Consider the following 19,699-nt stretch of genomic DNA (forward strand, 5'->3'; position numbering starts at 1 on the left):
GCCCAACACTATAACCTTCGACGCTGTGATGCTCGGTACACATCAGGAGACCGTGTATGGGTCTGGTTTCTCATTCGCCGACGCGGACTTAGCGAAAAGCTCCTCTGCCGGTATTTTGAACCCTACAAAGCGATCAAGCCAATTGGAGACCTCAACTATGAGGTCGTTCCTGACGGCTTTCAGAAGTCTCGGCGATCCCTGCACCCTGAGGTGGTACACGTTGTCTGTCTCAAGCCTTACTACGAGCGGTAGCGGTAGAGCTGCACTTTTACGCGCACATGATACTTCTCCTAGTGAACTTTTTTTCAACACACAGGCTACGCATCGGAACGATGCTCTCTCTTTCCGGGGGGCCAGTGACACGGTGCATTCGTGCATGTTCGCTTAGCGCTGACCTGTAGCACGCGCCCCCTGAAGAAGGAAAAGAAGAAGCGATCTGGAGCTGTGGTCAAGACGTTCTTGGAAGACCGCTGCTGTCTCTCTTTATCAGTGATCTCCCGCATTCACGCGTGACAATATACAATATTATTGGGCAGTTTATTCCTGTCTCGCGTGGTTTGGGCAGAAAATGAAAACGTCATGCAGTCATTAGAATCTCTTTTTTCTTCTACACGCTTGGAATTGTTATTGCGGGTTATTAGAAAAATGGACTCTTTGTGACAATAACGTGACTTCTTCTGACAATTTAACGTCATCCAGCCAGTCATCACTGTTTGTAGTGCCGTGCCAATCAATTATACTATTATTCGTAAAGAAGGTGTTTTAAACCTGATATTGAAACTTGACACGAAAATCGGCTGGACCTGATGGTATCCCGAACTTGTTTTTAGTACGCTACTCATTATGGACCTCTCGATACCTTGCTGGCATATTTCGTGAGTGTCTAGCTTCCTGTACAGTTCCTTCATCCTGGAAAATGGCTCAAGTTGTCCCTTTATTCAAGGGTGGTGACAAGCAAACTATATTAAATAATAGACCAATCTCTCTAACCTCTCATGCATGTATATTTTAGAGCACATAATCTGCAGACACATCATGGAATAAGTGGAATCACATCATTTAATGACGAATGCCCAGCATGGCTTTAGGCGCGGTTTCAGCGCTTTGACACAAATTAATGAATTCACTCTTGATATTTGCATTAACCTTGATGCGGGCAATCAAATAGACGCAATATTCATTGATTTTTCGAAGGCGTACGATACAGTGATCCACTCGAAAAAAATATATAAACTTAACACCATTCTGAACAACCCCCGCCTTCTCAACTGTATTTCAAGTTTTCTTTCTAATCGTTCTTAATTTGTGTCTTTCAACGGAACTAATTCCAGAGTAGCAGATGTGCCCTCTGGAGTTCCACGGGGTTCTCTATTAGGTCCCTTGCTTTTCCTGATTTTTATAAATGACTTACCATGTGACATCACCTCTAACCTACGTCTATATGCTGATAATGACGTGTTATAACACAAAATTACATGCCTTGATGACCATTTACTCCTTCAGAAATCATTCTCAGAATTCAGCTCTTGGTGCGACACATGGCAAACGACGATTAACATCCGCAAAACCGTCGTTATGACGTTCATTATTATTCCGTGTTTACATACAAAATTAAGAATACCCCTCTCCAGAGCGTGAATCAATAAAAATACCTTGGTGTTCTTTTTACACCAAACATGTCATGATCCCAACATAAAGATTCAATAACCTCAAAGGCACTTAAAAAGTTAGGATACCTGCGTCGCACAATAAAAGCTGCTCCTAGAGATACGAAACTGCTAATACATAGGTCGCTAATCCGTCCGCTACTGAAATACGCCTCTGTTTTCCTGAACCCTCATAAACAACGCAAAATTACCCCAATCGAGGCAGTCCACAAAAAAGTAAATTGTTTCATATACCAGAAGCTTGGCAGGGATTTTTCGCCTTCCCCAGCACTTTTATCACTGGGTATGCAACTGCTCTCAGCTCGACCAGGGGCTGAGTCTTTAAAATTTCTGCATTGTATTATTAACTCTTCTTGCCACACCTCTGCAAATGATCATCTAATCCCAGCTATACCATCTAAAAGTAGAAGTCACCACAGCGTAAACATCACTCCTTATTTTGCGCGCACGGATACTTTTAAGTACAGTTTCTTACCACGTGTAATCGAATGCTGTAATTATTTATCTGGTTGTACGTGCTCTCTTCCCTTAAAGCTACTTTTAGGGGCTATTGAATTTTTGGCTTTTCTTGATTTTTTTTTCTACTCATATTTTCTATGCTGTTCGCCAATGTGTGCTCCTCGTTTCTCTACATTGTTTTGTTTAAACCGACCCCTGCAATAGCCCAATAGGACTGTAGTATGTAAAATAATAATAATAAATAATAATAATATACTGTTATTTATCAATCAGGACCACATTATTCATGATGGAATAGAAAAAGGTTAAGCCTTTCTGCTTCCGCCTTAAGTCAAGGGTAGACATATGTTTGCTTTGCCTTAAAGCGGAGAAACTGAATCCTGTTTTCGATACGCCGAAAAGGTAAATCGGAGCGCACATCTTTGCACTAACTCTAAATTCGATATCAGATAGAGAACGTACGGATCCCGCCGCTCGCAGGCGTTTTTCAAAGTTCGGCGCACCGTCTTATGAGCGATTAGCTTTCTCCCAGTGGAAGAAAACTTCAGTGTTCGTTTCATGTATTCTGGTTTATTGCTGGCGTTACTGATAAGTTTACAATGTGCGATTTCCAGCTTAGGTTTCAAGAAGTAATAACTACCCGATACTTGTATTCTGTTACTCGTTAAAGGAGTATAGCACCTATTTTAGGTGGCATGTTTTCTTCTCTACAACGATGCGGAAGACACTACTTAGCATGAATCACCAAGTGTTATTCGCCTATGACCAAAAATAACTTATAACTTAATTTTTCTGTAATGCTGGTCCAGTTTTGTTTTAAAGAGCCGAATAATGGCTGTGACGTCAAAGTGTGCCTATACGCCACCGGAGACATTGAAAAACTGCGATAAAATGGTTTGATTTATGGGGGTGTAACGTCCCAAAGCGACTCAGGCTATGAGAGACGCCGTAGTGAAGGCCTCCGGAAATATCGACCACCTGGGGTTCTTTAACGTGCACTGACATCGCACGGCCCTCTAGAATTTCGCCTCCATCGAAATTCGACCGCCGCGGCCGGGATTGAACCCGCGTCTTTCAGGCCGGTAGCCGAGCGCGATAACCACTCAGCCAGCGCGGCGGCACTGATATGATCGTTGCTTCATTCTTTTAATTCACTAGTGCTGAATCCAGCCTTCCTCAAGCACCCAAATGCAAGCGAACGTAGAAACACCAATTATGTTGCAGTTTTTCATGCCTACATGACATTTAACCTGTCACCGTTCTGTTGTTGAAACCGAAACCGAAACAGCACGCGAAAGAAATTCGGACAATTTTTTTAGCAGTCGTAAAATACCACGTGGTAGTTGTGTATAATAATGCCTTGTGCTTCATTACAAAGAAAGCGCGCACCCAAAAGTTAGGTGTATATACTCATTTATGTATGTTACCTTGTGTTGCGCTGTCAAAGACCAATGGTTGGAGTTTATGTGATATTGTCGTGCAGACAGATTTCTCTGTGTTCTTCGACATTGTCATCTGTCACACCAGCCAATAATTTTCGACGAGTAGTTTTTAAGCCTCAGCTGATCTTCATGGCGTTGAAGGGCAGGTAAATTACACAATGATCTGCAATTAGCTGTAGCATTATTCCTGCAGCTGTGAGCAAATCATTTATATAATTCAAAAACACAGAACGGCACCGTGTGGTACTCCCACCTTTAAGTGTGATATGCTTGACTTATTTCCTTGTATGCTTAAAAACCGCCGGCGGTTAGTTATGAAGGATTAAATCCAATAAATATAGTAGGATTCTGCAATATATACTTTGGTTCCATTAGTAATTTTCTATGGTTAACCAAGTCAAAAGCTTTTCTGAAAGTTAGAAAAATTATGTTAGTTTGCTCCTTTTCATTCGTTATGCCACAAACGTCATGTACTGTTTCTGTCAGCTGCGTTATAGTAGAGTAGCCCTGCCGAAATAAATGTTGATTTGAGCTAATGATACCATTTTCTGATAAGAACTGTCGAATATCTTTGGCAGTAATATTTTCTAAAAGCTTATAAGATTTTGATATTAGTGCTATTGGTCGATAATTGTGGGTATTTTGGGCGTCACCTTTCTTATGTATTGGTATTATTTTACTGACTCTGCAGTCATCTGGCACCATCATGAGTGATAAGGATTTTTCAAAGATCAAAAGGAAGTACCGTGCACACCATTGGGCATATCTCTTCAGAATAAATTAAGAACGCCATCCGTGCCCCGCGATTTTGTTGCACTGATTTTACAAAAAAGAGCAGTAATTCCTTCAAGGAAAAGTTTTATCTCTTCTGTTGCTAGAACAATAGGCTAGACGTCCAATTCAACTGATTCGTTATCATCGATTAAGAAAACTGTAAAAAACAGTCATATAAAAAGCATTGGCTATTACTTCCCGATCGGCAGTAATGTCCAGATCTTAATTATTTGATTTATCAATGCATTGCGTGGTGCTATGTGCCTCCAGAACTTTTGTAGAGATTGACGCAGAAACGTTTGAAGCGTGTGATTGTAATAACTGGGCTTTGATTCTTTTATCAACGATTTGAGTTGGCCACTTAATGCTGACATCTCATTAGGGAAGGCAAGATTGGGGTAGCGACAGTACCTATACTTGCGTCTGCTAACTTTCCTCTTTAACTGAATAATTTCTTTTGTTAATCAAGGAATGTGTTTACGTTTGAGCTTTAGTTTTAGAGGTACAATGTTATATACGCATTTGAGAACTATTGTCTTGAAATGCAGCCAGGCTCATTAACACCTACATTGTCATCATTACGTTTCTCTTGGAAGTGGCCAAACCAAAAGCGCAGCTCGTCCAGTATAGCGTTGTCATTTGCCACATTAAAGTCTCTGCACTAAGAACGGAAACCGGGTGGCTTTCCGAAACGGGGTCAACGTCATCATCATGTTGACTATTGAAAGATCAGGTAAGCCAGTTATCACCCCAACATCATATGGTCTAGATGATGCTCATTCGTTTAAGAAGATGAGGTGGAGAACACACTAGGAATTCACTTGCATACGCATATAAGGTGTAACTATATGGGCAGATCCATGCACAAAACCGAAATAAATAAAAACAGCAGTTTCGCGTTCACACACTCAGGGAATCATTTCATCCTAGTTAACATAAGGCAGGTTAAAACCCCCGCTATAATTATATTCAACAAATACAAACGTTCATACGCTATTTGTTTTCAGAAGAAAGTTTTCCGTGTCGTATTCAATAGACACTTTTAGTTGGCCGTACGTAACGGGCTTACGTACGCAACGCTCACTACGTTGCGTACGGTACGAATGGCGCGTCCATGACACTTTTAGTTAGCCGTACGTTAGCGTCCTTCCGAGTGGACGTACCAAGCGCATCCTAAAATGCTCCGCTGTGCTTCTCCGCGCCATCTGGCGCAAGAAATGACAACTGATGTTTGAAAAGTTCCTGACATCAGCCAAGCCAAGCCTCTCGCCAATCCTCCTCCAGCCGTTCTCGCTGTCTTGTTTACTCGTGGTTGTGATCACGCTGTGATTCTCGTGTGCTCCGCGACTACCGCAGCAGCTTTCGAAATGCCGAGAAGCATTCTTTCGAATCCTTTGGTGATTTCTACGCTGCGGTGGGATGACATTGACGCCTTAATAATGCGCAATGTGGAGCGACGGCTCTTAGGGAGCAGTTTAATATCAGAAGAGATAGGCCATGGAATGCGTCAAGAATATTTTAGGTACCGTTCGCGGCACGGGCTGTTTGACATAAACAAGTGTGACCCAACGGTATTCAAGCAGATGTGCCGATTTGAGAAGAGCCAGAGGAGTGCTCCGCCAGGTGTCGTTGCTACGAGGTAAACACGGTTAGGCCTACAGCTTGAAAATCGCCAAATTATCTGAAAAACAGGGGCTAGTTATCGCTTATACTTCTGCGTGTGGGCGAGAGTGTCCGAAATAAAAGCGAACCGCTACCATTTGAGCGAGCTATCCCGTCGGAGAATGCAGCGGCGACATGCATTTATTTCGAAGCGGGCGAGCTGGGCGCCGCCATCTTGTCAACGCAACCCGTAACGTTCCCGTAGCGCACGCACGCAACGACACGATGCGTGCGTACGTACGCAAGCGGCCCAGCCGTACGGAACGTTCTGCGCATGCGCTCTCGCGACCCGCAACGTTCCTGCGTACGTAACGCCGTTACGTACGGCCAACTAAAAGTGTCTAATAAGCCTGACGATTTTCATTCCGCTGCTCTCTTCAGTGCGCTCAGATCTCTAAAATGAACTGCCTTTTATTAACCACTGCTTATTCTCAACTTACAGAAGAGATCTAAAAATATTTGCATTCTCAGCTTTCTCGCCAATCTCTCAATACGCACAACCCGTTACACAACTCGAGCTCCCGAGAGTTGGTGTATTCCTCAACTACGTACTAATTATGGTAATAAAATGTTAAGCCACCGGATGCCCCGTTTACTGATAACCTTTCTAAATATAATATCGTAGTGCTTACCTTTTCCAGTAGAAATCTGTACCAAGTGTTTTTGCTCTTCTGACTGCGAACAGTTGTGGTTGTATTTTATTTTCTTCTTTCCTGTGTACCCTATTTTCATGCATTTCTGCATATTTTTAAGTTGTTATTTGAATTTTGCCTTCGGCCTTTTGTTCTTTTTTGTTTTTGTTTAACAAGTTCCCCCCTGCCCTGCTGCTGCGACTGTAAACGAAACTTGGGGCGAGTCAAGCTGCCTTTGCAGCTTTTCCCCTGGTTTCCACCACAACCTTATATCAGCTTCTTTGTGGAAATAACACAATCAAATAAAATCAAATCTTTATGTGTGCAAGCAAACCGTCAAGGAAGTTATTTACTGCTTCAACATCCAAGACTTTACTTCAAGGGTTGGGGGGGGGGGGAGGTACGCCGCGCCTATAAGAATTTTTTTTGTTCCTAGATAAACCTTGCACCATGCGGTTACTAAATCGGGCAGTTGTTTTATAACTGAATATATTATCCTGGCAAAACCACCCAGGCTTTCACGGTAATTTATAATATAGTCGGGAGAACAAATGTCTGAATCTAAAATTGAAAGCTGTAGCCAAGTCTCTGTCCCCACCATGACGTTGGGTTCATACTCAATAAAAACATGTTCCACATCTGCGACCTTGTTTACTATGCTTCATGCGTTCACATTCTGTAAGGAGAACTTATTTTTGCGTGTGTCAATCCTGTCTTTCATCACGTTTCTCAGATTGCCGCTTTGGTACATAGATGGCTGGCGCAAATTGCGATTAGAAATTATGTGCTACATACCACACAGATGCTAGAGCGATCAATCCCACGATTGTCCGACAAATTTGGGGCCCACAATCCTTCTTGCAGATGCCTAAGCAAGCGTTGGTTTACGATAAGTCTCCAAAGTGAAGGCTGCCGCAAGTTGCGGTTAGAAATTCTGTGCTACATATCACGCAGATGCTAAACTGATCAGTCCCGCTCTTGTTCGACAAATTAAGGCCCAGAATCCTTGCCGGACGCCCATGCATGCGGTGGTTTATCTTTGAAAATGGGTTATTGGGGAAAGGAAATGGCGCAGTATCTCTATCACATCTCGGCGGACATCTAAACTGCGCAGTAAGGGTAGGCATAAAGGTGGGTGTGAAAGAAGAAAGGGTGAAAGAGATGCCGTAGTGGAGGGCTCCGGGGTAATTTCGACCACCTAGCTGGGGATCTTTTAACGTGCACTGACATCGCACAGCACACGGGCGCCTTTGCGTTTCGAAAAGCTGCCGCCGCGGTGGGGTTCGAACCCGGGTACTCCGGATCAGTACCAGAGTGCCATAACCACAAAGCCACCGCGGCGGGTAATATCTTTTGAAATAAAAATTGAAAATTTGTTTTGAGGAAAGGAAATGACCCGGCATCTGCAGCGGTGTAAGGGAAGGGATAAAGTAGGGAGTGATAGACGAAAGGAAGAGGTGTCGTAGTGGAGGTCTGGGAAAAATATTACAGTATTGCACATAAGTCCGCTTATGGGAGGAAATGCCTTTCCCAGTCGTCTCTCTCTCTCCTCAGTTGTTGATTTCTTTTATTTGCTGTAATATTTGTTGTTTTGTTTTCCGTCGACCTTTCGTTTTTCGTCCGTTTAATATTTGATTTTGTTTTGAGAATTTTCACGCTTGTTGCTTCTTTAATTTTATTTTTCATTTAATTTTGTTTTTAATATCTATTTTTTTTATTTTCTGTTCATTTTCACGATTTCTGGATTTTTTTATTCCACACACGTTGCTTGTTAGCCGTTGCTTAATGAACTTTTACATTTTATTTTTTGAGCATACAACTTATTATTGGCAGTTCGAGCAGACAATTTGGTTTCACAAAGTTTCGTCCACAAATTTCCGTCTAAAACTTCCGTCTAAAACTTCCGTGTACAAACTTCTGTCTATAAACTTCCGTCTACAACTTCCGCCTATAATATCCATCCACTCCAATCAGGAGAAAAGAAATGTTTACGCCTTAATAATTTCGACGCCATGGGATCTTTGACGTGCACTGACATCGCACAACACACGGACGCCTTTTCAGTTACGCCTCCTACCCGCAGTGGTGGTGGTGGTGAAAACTTTTAACTGCTGCAATAGACTTTGGGAGCCACAGAGTGGCCCCGCTAGATGGTCGGCGTCCCTAGTCCGGGACATCGCATGACAATGCCCCGTCTCTCGCCCGTTTCACCAGAGCCCTTTGGGACTCAAGCGAGGAGCAGTTGAGGAGGGCAGTCTCCCATGCCTCTCTGGAAGGGGTAGGGGAAGGGGGGAGGTGGGAATTTTGAGTACATGCCCACACCATGTGGAAGATATCACAGGTCTCCCCACAGTGCGGGAATCGCCCATCCGTGTTAGGATCGTAATGCTTTAAGATTGCAGGACAGAGCAGAGTACCTGTCTGCAGGCGCCTTAAAGTTCGCTCCTCCATCTTACTCAGCCCCTTGGCAGGGGCCGGGAAAAGGCGGTGGTTGTAGCTATAATGCGTTATTATTTCCCTGAATCGCAGCAGCGGCTGGTTAGCCTCCTAGCCAGAAGAGCTGGGATGAGGAGCCCGGTAAATAAGCGCTCGGGCAGCCGCGCCAGCGGCCTCTTTACCTCGTACGCCCTGATGGCCAGGAGCCCAAATGATTCTTTTCGGTGTTGGATCAGTGGCAGTCCGTCTTAGAATGCAAGCAGCTAAGGGGAAGATCTCCCCAGCCAAGTAATGACCACATGCTTTTCGGGAGTCCGTAATGATGATTCTCGAATTGGCGTGGGCGGCAGCAAGCGCTATCGCTACTTCCTCGGCTCGCATTGAATTCGGGGCTCGAAAAGAGAGTCCATCGACATGCATTTCCTGGTGAACAACAGCGGCCGTGTAAAATCCCGTGGGCGACGGCCCTGCTACGTCTACATAATATACACCGGGTCGGGAGCCGTGTTGTCTCTCAAGAGCCCGAGCCCGCGCTTGTCGTCTGTTTTCGTGCATGTCGGTGTCCATGTTACGGGGGAGCGGGGAGACCCAGAGCATATGGCGCCACAGTACCGGGATTCGCTCCGTCTCCTATGGAGTGCAGTCGTGTTGGATGTGTGAGCGGTTTAGCAGGCGGCGCCCAGGGGCCGTCTGCATGAGCCGCGTGTATTGGTTCACGAGGTGGGCCTCCCGCAGCTCCTGGTACGAGTTTAGCACCCCCAATGCCTTCAGTTTGGCATTAGAGGTAGCCACCGGGAGATCCAGTGCTCGCTTAGTTGCCTTGCGGATGATGGCGTCTATTCTCGCCTCGTCTTGCTTAGTAGTGCGGAGATATGGCACGGCGTAGAGGATCCGGCTAGTCACGAAGGCATAGACGAGCCGAAGCGCGTCCCTGCCCCGCAGACCGCCCCGCTTGTTGGAAACGCGGCGGATCATACGCCCTACCTGTTCGCCTACTCTCTTGAGTTTCACAGTGGTGGAGTCCGGTCTGAGTCTGTGGTGAATGAAAAGGTCCAGAATACGGAGTTCCTCCACCTCTCTAATAGGACCTCCTGACAGAGAGATGTGAATTGCTGTCATATCCTTTGGGTTCGCTCTGACATGCAGAAGCTCTGATTTCGCTGGAGCACATTGGAGCCCACAGTCCATAGCATACGCATCGACTATGGAAGCGGCCTGCTGAAGGCGGGCCTCCATGTCCCCAAGGCTCCCCTCAGTGGTCCAAATTGTAATGTCATCTGCATATAACGCGTGTTGAATGCCTTCCACCCGGACCAGTTGGCTTGGGAGGCGCATCATAGCTATGTTGAACAGGAGCGGTGATAACACCGCTCCCTGAGGGGTACCCCGTGTTCCCATCATGTAAGGGCAGTATTCCTCGCCCTCAATCCGAAGGAAGGCCTGGCGATTAGTCAAGAAATCTATTACATACGCGTAGGCCCTAGCCCCACAATCGGTAGAACTCAAGTTGGCCGGGATGCTTCCGTGTTTAACATTGTCGAAAGCCCCTTTCAGGTCAAGGGCGAGGATGGCTTTGTCATTGTGTTGCATAGTTGTCGGTCGTATTACATCCCTGTGCAGCTGGAGAAGGACATCCTGTGCAGACATGTGGGGGCGAAACCCGAACAGGGTGACTGCAAAGACGCCCTTACTCTCCAGGTATGGAGAGAGGCGATCCCGAACCATCGTCTCCATAAGCTTGCCCGCATATGAGGTCAGTGATATGGGCCTCAGGTTGTCCGTATTCACGGCCTTACCTGTTTTAGGGATAAACGTCACAAGTGACGTTTTCCACTCGGGAGGGAGTGGACGCCCATCCCAGATCTGGTTGATGTATTCTAATAAATGGAGGTAGGCTGGGTCCGGTAGGTTCGCCAACAGGTTCACTGTTATGTGATCCGGTCCCGGAGCCGTACCCCGGCGCATTTTTGCTAAGGCTGCCTTAAGGTCGTGCAACTCAAAAGGGGCATCAAGTGTTTCATTAGGCCTGCCAGAGTACATGTACTCAGGCCCAGGCTGGTCCTCCGTACGACAGAGATACCTGTCGCACAGAGTGTCCGCAAGTTGCGCCGTCGTACCTTAATACCCCGGCAGAGCCCGCCGGAGCTGCTTTTGCGTCTCTCCTCTCGTTTGGGAGGGGTCGATTAGACTGCGAAAGAGACGCGACGTCCCCTTCGAGCTCATCTGATGAGCTGCGGCGTCGCAGCGTGCTATCCAATTTGAATCTGAGAGTTCGGCAGCATACGCTGCAGCCTGCTCTGTGAGTTTGGCTATGCGGTCGCGTAATTTGCGATTAGTTTTCTGCTTTTTCCACCGTTTAGTAATTCTCCGGCGCGCCTCCCACAAATGCAGGAGGTGGGTGTCCACTGCGGGGATCTCTTCGGTGGTTTGCAGTGTTGTGACGTGTTGTTTCTGAATGTTGTATATGTGGTTAGCCCACTCCGCGTAGCCGCCGGAAAATAGTACGGGAGGGATAGTGTGATTTCGGAATTTGTGCCAATCGGTCAGCTTGGCCTGACCCCATTTTTTGCGCGCTGCCTTCGCCATGAGTGTAATCCAGAGAAGGAGGTGATCACTGCCTAGAGAATCTCCCAAGTTCTCCCAAGCAGCCGCTCTAGCATTTTTAACGAGAGAAAGGTCGGGACACGTGTCGCGGGTTACCGAATTCCCCACTCGGGTGTGATACGCCGGGTCCGTGAGCAACGTGAGGCTGAGGGTGGAGATGAGCTCCACCAGCTTACGTCCTCTTGCCTGTTCGAAGTAATAGCCCCAATGAAGGCTGGGAGCATTGAAGTCTCCAACGATCACTAGAGGCTCTTTGGCTGCCATTTTTATCGCGCGAAAGAAGATTTCCTTAAAAGTTACGCGCGGCTTATGCGGAGGGCAGTATATGTTGAGGATATGTATTGACGGGTCGCGGCGTCTGAGAGGCAGTACCCGGACCATTGTATATTCTTGCTCGGTACTCAAGTCTAAGTCGACCTGAACCACGGTGTAAGCTTTATTCACCAAGATGCACGTAGAGGCGCCTCCCTGAAAGGTGCTGTAGCCTGATAATTTAGCGTCTATGCTGGGCCCCTGCAGGGCAATGAGTGCCGGCATGTCTCCTAGGGACTGCAGGTTGAGCTGGAGGTGTGACCGTTTTTTCCAAGCTCTGAAAGCCCTGCAGTTCCATTGGATGATCAGGAATTTTTCAAGGTTTTTATCATTCCTATTCGATCTGCTAGCCATTTTGTTCTATTTATTTACGGGCGAGCGGACTAGCTCTGGCTGGGAGCCAGCGCAACCCCAGCGATTGGCCGCACCGACCCACCAGCTGCAGAGCCTGAACCATGTTCCTCCGCTGCCTGGCGGGAGGCTGTCTTACGTTTGAGGTGAGGGGATTCGCAGCTAGTGGCGTTCTTAATTTGGGTGCTGACCCAGGGCTGCACGGCTTTAAGGACCGAGTCAGTGACCTGGGCCATAAGGTCGGGAAGTGCTTGCGTTAAAGCTTCCTTGAACATGTCCTGGAAGGACTCGCGGACTGCTGACATGATTTGATTCGGGAGGGCCGCCACTTGCTCCTCCAGTTGCTCGGTTTGGCGCTGCAGTGCCTCTAGGCCGGTGACACGACCAGTAGATCCAACTACCGTGTCCCCGCACTGCCGCGAAACGCTAGTGAGGCAAGATGCTACGGATGATCCGTCATCCTCTTCATCTGGCTCAGCTTCTTGCATTGGTTCGGATGACCCGGCCAGTTTGGCCTCTAATTCTTGAATTTTGCGCGTTAGAATTCTGTTCTGACTCCTGAGCTCCTCTACCTGCTGCTGTAGGGCGGTTTCGGTAGGGAAGGGACGGGTAGGGGGCCCGGAGACTGCCCTACTCCAACTGCTCACCTGTAGTTGGACGGGTGCCAAGGGCAGGAAGTCCCTGGCGTTGAGGGCCGGGGGCACCGCCTGGGTCGCGGACTTGACAGGTTTCGATGTGCCGGGTTTGGCCTTGGTTTCCTGATCGGCTGGCGCTTTCTTGGCCTTGGGCGGAGGAGCCTGCTTGGGCCCCGTCTTTGTCTTTGGTTTGGATGCGGATGGGGAGCTCGGTTTGATGGCTTTCCGGAACCGCCCGGCACAGCCAGGAGCTCCGGCGGGGTGGCCGTCTCCGCAGATGAGGCAGCTCGGAACACAGTCATGTTCTGCCGGGCCGTCAGGAGTGGCATCGGGAACCTGGACTCCGCAGCGTTTGCAGCGGCCCGGCTGCGGTCGCGGGCACGCATCGGCCCGATGGCCCACTGTGCCACAGCGGTGGCATGCTGGCACTGTTTTCTTGTACAGGCGAACAGGGAGCCGTTCTTAGCTGTACAACACCGTCCTTGGCACCTTGGTCCCCGCGAAGGTGATCACCGCATCCGGGGTTCCCCCTAGCTTGCACACAGACACCACATTTTGTTCCGCACTGAGTTTTCGTTTAACGCTTTCAGACGTTTCGTCTGGCGAAACAGTCACGACGCCTCGACAGAACGCACCGGAGAGTTTAGGGTGTCCCCGGAACGGTAGCTCGCGTTCCCCTACCGGCAGCACAATATCCCGGAGTAGCTTCTCCGCGGCGTCGACAGATTTCAGTGCACATAAAAGGACGTTTTGGTCCCAAACGGGCCACACCTCAAGTCCAGCATTTGTGTCGTCCCCGAGGATGCTGCGGACTGCAGCACCGGCTCGTCCAGGACCAAAAGTTGCCTTGAGGTCGACCGTGTTTCTTGGTTTCAGCACCACGACGATGTCATCTTTTTCAATGCGCGGCGTGTTCTGCGGCCGCCACCGGAGTTGCTTGGAGCTCTTCCAGGCCGCGTTTAGCGCCCTCCCGCCCTGCGTATGCGTAGAGCAAGCCGGCGCCTGTTGCTGGGTGGCACCAGCACCAGTGCCCTCGATGCCGCCGCCGCGTTCTTCTTTCCGCGCCAGACGCGGACCATATCTTGGAGGTAATCGTCCTCGGTTGGTAGAGGATACTCGCCTTGAGTCTTATCCTCGGATTGATGGGTATCCATTGTTACGATCTGCAAGGACTGCGGGTCGTATCCAGTGACTTGGTTTGGAGCCGCCAGAGCCGAGGGATCCCCGACCGGGGCCATCGCAGGCCCCGGCGCCGTTAGGCTTAGCAGCACCGCGGCGTGACGAAAGCTTCAAATGACCAAAAAGTGGTCAAAAATTGGCCCCACCTTAATAAACGTGGTTTAGACGGGTGCTGCTGAGGTTCCTGGAGACGATGATACCAGGCTTGCAGGGGGAAAAGTTGGTGTATCGCAATTGATTGCGATCTGTCACGGAGCAGACGCGGTATGCAACCGCTCCCGTCACCCAACACTTGTGGCGCCCCTACCCGCAGTGGTGGCTCGGTGGTTAGAGCGCTCGGCTAGTGCTCCGGAGTATCAGGGTTCGAACCCGACCGTGGCGGCCGCGATTCGATAGAGGCGAAATGGAAAGGGGCCCGTGTGCTGTGCGATGTCAGTACACGTTAAAGATCCCCACGGGGTCGAAATTATTCCGGAGCCCTCCACTATCGCACCTCTTTCCCCATTTCTTTGCTCAGGCCCTCATTTATCCCTTCCCTTACTGCGCGGTTCAGGTGTCCGCCAAGATGTGAAACACATACTGCGCCATTTCCTTTCCCCGACATCCAATTTTTTTCTCTGTTAAGTGGAAATGTGAAAGCCTTTAATTGTCCTCTTTTTTTCTCGCCATTTTTCATATTATTTTTTCAGTTTTTGTTCTTTTCGTTTCATGTTTTACTTTTTTCTATTATTATTATTATTTCCGTTTTTATTTTTGATTATTTCACTTTTATTTATATTTATGTTTGTCTTTATTGATTTTCAATTTTCAATTCATTTTTCGAATTTTAGGTTTTTTATTTTATTACAGCGGTGTTGCTTAATCAACTTCTGCATTTCATTTTTTATCATATAACTTTCGATTGACAGTTCGAGCAGACAACACTTCACAACCTTGCGTCTACAGCTTCCGTCAACAAACTTCCTTCTACGACTCCCGTCCACGCCTATCAGTCGCCAAGAAAGGCTTACGCCTTAATTGTTTAGATCACCTACGGATCTATAAAATGCACTGCAACCCACAGCACACGGGCGCTTTTTGCGTTTCGCCTCAAACGAAACGCGGCCGCTACAGTCGGGCTCGAACACGGGAGACTCCGGTACGATGGATAGCGCAGATTGCGAGAAGTAGCTCTGTTCTACATATCACACAGATTCGAACGCGGTTACTCCCGCACTTTTCCGACAATTTGGAGTCAGCAATTTTTTTCAGACGCCCATCCATGCGCAGGTGTATGGGTTGACTCCCGAGCGACGATTTGCGCAAGTTGCGGCTTGACATTCTGTGCTACTTGCCACGGCGATTCGAACGCAATCTGTCAGACTTAAACAACTTGAAATTTTGGGGCCCAAAATCCTTCTTGCGGACCGCTGTTACCCGCCGCGGTGTCGAGTGGTTAGTACGCTCTACGCGTGAACATATTCATTACCATGAAATTGAACTGACGTGAAATTTCTTTTGAGCGTCTATTATAAAGCAAGTACCATGCTCCATGGTTACTTTGACGAAAACTACTGTCGACAGCTGAATGACCTTCCAAAAACTGCTGGGGAGACTGTACCGTCAAAGACACTACACAGGGCATTAGATGGGCTGCAGAACTGTTTTCAAAATTTCTGACTGTAGAAAAGAAAAACCCTTCACGAGCGAGTCATTTATTCCATTGGTCAACTTGAACGAACCGTTAATACAAGCAATGATTTCGATCCGCTAAAAGGTGGCAAAAGATTAGGTGCGGCTTAACTGCTGCCAAACCTGGCTGAGAACGAAAGCTGTAGTGTATTGGGCAAGTAGAAAAGGCTTGGCGTCTGCAACTTTTGAGTGCGTTCCGCACACTGGATCAGCAGCGCGCCCACCATGCCACCATGGAAGGTGGCAGCGGCTTGGCCTCTGCAACGTTGAGTGCGTTCCGCGCACTGGATAGGTACCCGCCGCGGTAGCTCAGTGGTTAAGGCACGCGTCTACTGAAACGGAGTTCGAACCCGGGTTCGAACCGAATTACGGCGGCCGCGTTTCGGTGGAGGCGAAACGCAAAGCCTCCCGTGTGTTGTGCGATGTCAGCGCCCTAACCACTGAGCCACCGCGGCGGGTCAGATGAAATTTGAAAAATGGGTTTTGAAGACAGGAAACGACGCGGTAGCTGCCTGACATATTTCGGTGGACACCCGAACCGCGGTGTAATGAAAGGGATAATGGAAGGAGTGATAGACGAAATGAAAGGAGGAGGCAGAGGAAAAAACTTTAGTGCACTCTGTGGTTTTAGGGCATCTTCAGAGATGTTCTCTCCTTGGCTGTAGCCCCAGGAGTCATCTCTGACGACATCGTCCACTTTTAATCAATATGCGGTAGCTCTCAGCCTACTGCTCTGCTGGCCACTGCCGCCCGTTGAGCTCGCTGAGCCAGACCTTGGTTCTCACGGCGGTCTCTGGACAGCACAGTCTTTTATTGTTCCGCACTCGGGTTTTGTATTTTTGGGACCACGTTTATGTTTTGACAGGCTCATGTGATATGTTATAATGTGAGTTTTTTGTCGCACCAGGGACATTTATCCGCGTATATTGTCGGGTGCAATTTGTTTAGCTTGTGTAGGTTTGAGTAAGAACGTGTCAGTAATTGTCTCCAAGTGACAGCTTCTTTTTTGTTGAGATATTTGTGCGACGGGGAATATCGGATTCTTCTGCCTCTGTAGTTTTGTAGTATGGCAAGTATTCCGTGGGTGCTGGCACGAGTTCTACGATCTCGTCGGATGCTCGGAAACATTTGTATCCTTGAGCTATACTGTAGGCCTCTTGGTTCCCAGCCACCCCCTGTGGTCCGGTACCCACACAATTTTGTGTGTGGTCCTGTCGTTTTCTTTGTAGCTTTTAATTCTGTCACCTGCTGCGGGGAGTATACGGAGCGCATGACGACCTATCCTGCAATACATGTAATTTCTGCAGGATGTTTGTTAGCGACCACCATTTTATAGCCCTTCGCCACCGCTAGAGCAACCGCTACTTCGTCGGCCTCTACTACCGTGCAGTCACTGATAGATGCGCTGGTTATTTCGCGTAGAGACGAATCGACCACCGTGGCCGCTGCAATTTTGGTGTATCCTCCTCTCGAGGACGCGTCTGCATACACGGTCGTATCGTGAAGAGCTTATGTTTTCTCGATACATTCTGCCCTCGCTTCTCTTCTGCATCGGTGGAGGTTGGGATCCATGTTTCTTGGTATTGGCGCTACCTTGAGGGTCTTGCGAAGCTCGTCGGGGATCGTTTCTGTCCCCATCAGTTCGCGCATCTGCTCACGGTCCGAGTCTAGGTAAGGGCGCTCTTCCATTCGTTGTCTGCAGCAGCATCAGTTTTTGCGACTCAAGCTGCACCTCCCGAAGCTCCTCGAAGGTGTTTTGCACTCCCAGGGCCATGAGTTTTTCTGTTGACGAATTGTGCCGTAGTCGGAGCGTTCTTACACTCTTTGCGAAGCAGGGCATCCTCTTTCTGTATTTCGCTCTTGTTGAGGCACTGGTAGGGTAGGCTACACGTGATTTGGCTAACGACATGCTTCTGACTAGTTTTAGTGTGTCCTCTTCGCGCATGCCATGTCGCCTGTTGGTGATGCGTGTGATCATGCGTGCGACCTGTAGCATTGTTCCGTTGAGCAGAGAGAAAGTGTCACAACTGCGTTGGTTGGATTGAACCCAGATGCCCAAGATTCGTTTTCTTGTCTTTTCGGGTATTGGCGTTCCCTCCTGCTAGGTCTTGAGTTTCAGCTCCTCACTGGCTGGGACGGTCCGGGTTTTTTTTTGCTTCTCCAGGCCCGCAGCAGTTCCGATTTCTCAGTAAAGCATGCGAATCCCCTTTCTCCGAGGTATTGTTCTACACATGAGCCCGGTTCCTCTAGTCTGTCTTCCTTCTCACCGAGGGAGCCCGTGTTTGTCCAGGCGGCAATGTTGTCGGCGTACATGGCATCCGTGATGCCTTCAATCTTTTCTAGTTTTCTAGCTAGGCCTACCATAACTATGTTGAAGAGTATGGGTGAGATGACTGACACTTGGAGTGTTCCCTTGTTTGGCGTGTGAATCTTGTCCGATCGAAGGCCTCCTATGCTGATGGTGGCAGTTCTATCGAACAGAAAGACTTTGACATAGCCGTGGATTCTACGTCCGCAATCCAGGTCGTCTAGCCCCATAAGGAGCGCTTTGTGACTGACGTTATCGAATGCCCCCTTGATGTGCAGGGCCATTATGACATTTTCACCCGTTCGGCGTACGTTCCGTCGTGCATCTTGTATTTGGAGGAGCGAGTCCCGCGTTGAGTGTTTTTCTCTGAAGCCGAACATGGTGTGGGGTACACGGTCGATTGTCTCCCATGTAATTTTCCAGTCCTAGCGGCACCACCCGCTCAAGGCACGACGTGAGCGATATGGGCCTGAGGTTTTCAACTTGTAGATTTTTACTAGGTTTAGGTATCATTATTACTTCGGCGTGTTTCCAATCTTCGGCAACCGTCTCCGCCTCCCAGCGTTTGTCAAGGAAGTTTACGAGCACATTTATCAGGTCGTCGCTCGGGTTGCTAATCAGGGCGTCGTCCACTCGGTCCACTCTTGCTGCCGTGTTTCTGGTCATCTTCCTTATGGGCTCGGAAACTTCTTGCACAGTTATGGGGTGCTCGAGTGCCTAGCTTTCGGCTCCCCGATACCTTCCATGGTATCGCGGGGGGTTGTGTTCGCCTAAACATTTTCCTCGTGCCTTCTCTGTGATGGTGGTGTCAGATAATTCCGAGCAGTGGATGAACCTGTGGATAGCTTTATTGTTTACCTACTTGATTTTGGTCGGATCGATTATTACTCTTAGGAGATTCCAGGTTCTGGTCGCGCCTTAAGTTCCCCTAAGCGAGTCATCCAGTTATTCTCAATTTTGTTTCCCGATTTGCGTCGCATATTTTTTTATCTTTTGTCGTGATTTCTGCTATCTTTGGTTTATCTTATTCTGTGCTTTTTCTTCCGCAATCTTTCGGTGAGACAGCGTCTGGCTTTCCATATTGTGAGGAGGTGCCCGTCTACTTTGGGCGTTCTTGTTCTCCTTATACTTTTTGTGCATTTTTCTCGCGCTTCTCTCAGCATGCCGCTCCATTCCTCCAGTGATTGGATACCGCCTTCAGATTGTTTACACTCCCCGCGAAACGCGTTCCGGCCTGTGATTTGTGCTGGTCCATTCTGGCGTCTTATATTATCCGATGCATTTCGCGTCCGTAGGATAATGTGATCGCTGCCTAGGTTTTCATCCGTTTTTTCCCACTGTGACTCCCTGCTCTCCCTTACGAAGAGGAGGTGCGGGAAAGTGTCCGTGTTGAACACTATTCCCGATTCTCGTCGGAGTCGCGGGATCTGTGATTAGACTGCAGTCAAAGCATTCAGCTTCCTTCGCTAATGTTCTTCCCTTGATGTCTTGTTTTTAGTATCCTAAACTCCTGTGCATGGCGTTTAAATCTCCTACGATGATGAGTGCATCATCTTTGGCCAGCTTG

The 19,699-nt window shown here is 48.2% G+C and overlaps 1 long non-coding RNA gene and 1 pseudogene across 1 annotated transcript in view; both read right to left on the minus strand.

Moving 5' to 3' along the window:
* The window catches only part of LOC144116302 (uncharacterized), a 503,566-nt gene that overhangs the window by 346,930 nt on the left and 136,937 nt on the right, over positions 1-19,699 (minus strand). The gene's annotated exons all lie outside the window — the stretch shown is intronic.
* LOC144107846 (uncharacterized) lies at positions 8,800-10,470 on the minus strand (annotated as a pseudogene).

The sequence above is a fragment of the Amblyomma americanum genome, chromosome 1 (assembly GCF_052857255.1).
Source record: "Amblyomma americanum isolate KBUSLIRL-KWMA chromosome 1, ASM5285725v1, whole genome shotgun sequence".
Taxonomy (NCBI): Eukaryota; Metazoa; Arthropoda; class Arachnida; order Ixodida; family Ixodidae; genus Amblyomma; species Amblyomma americanum.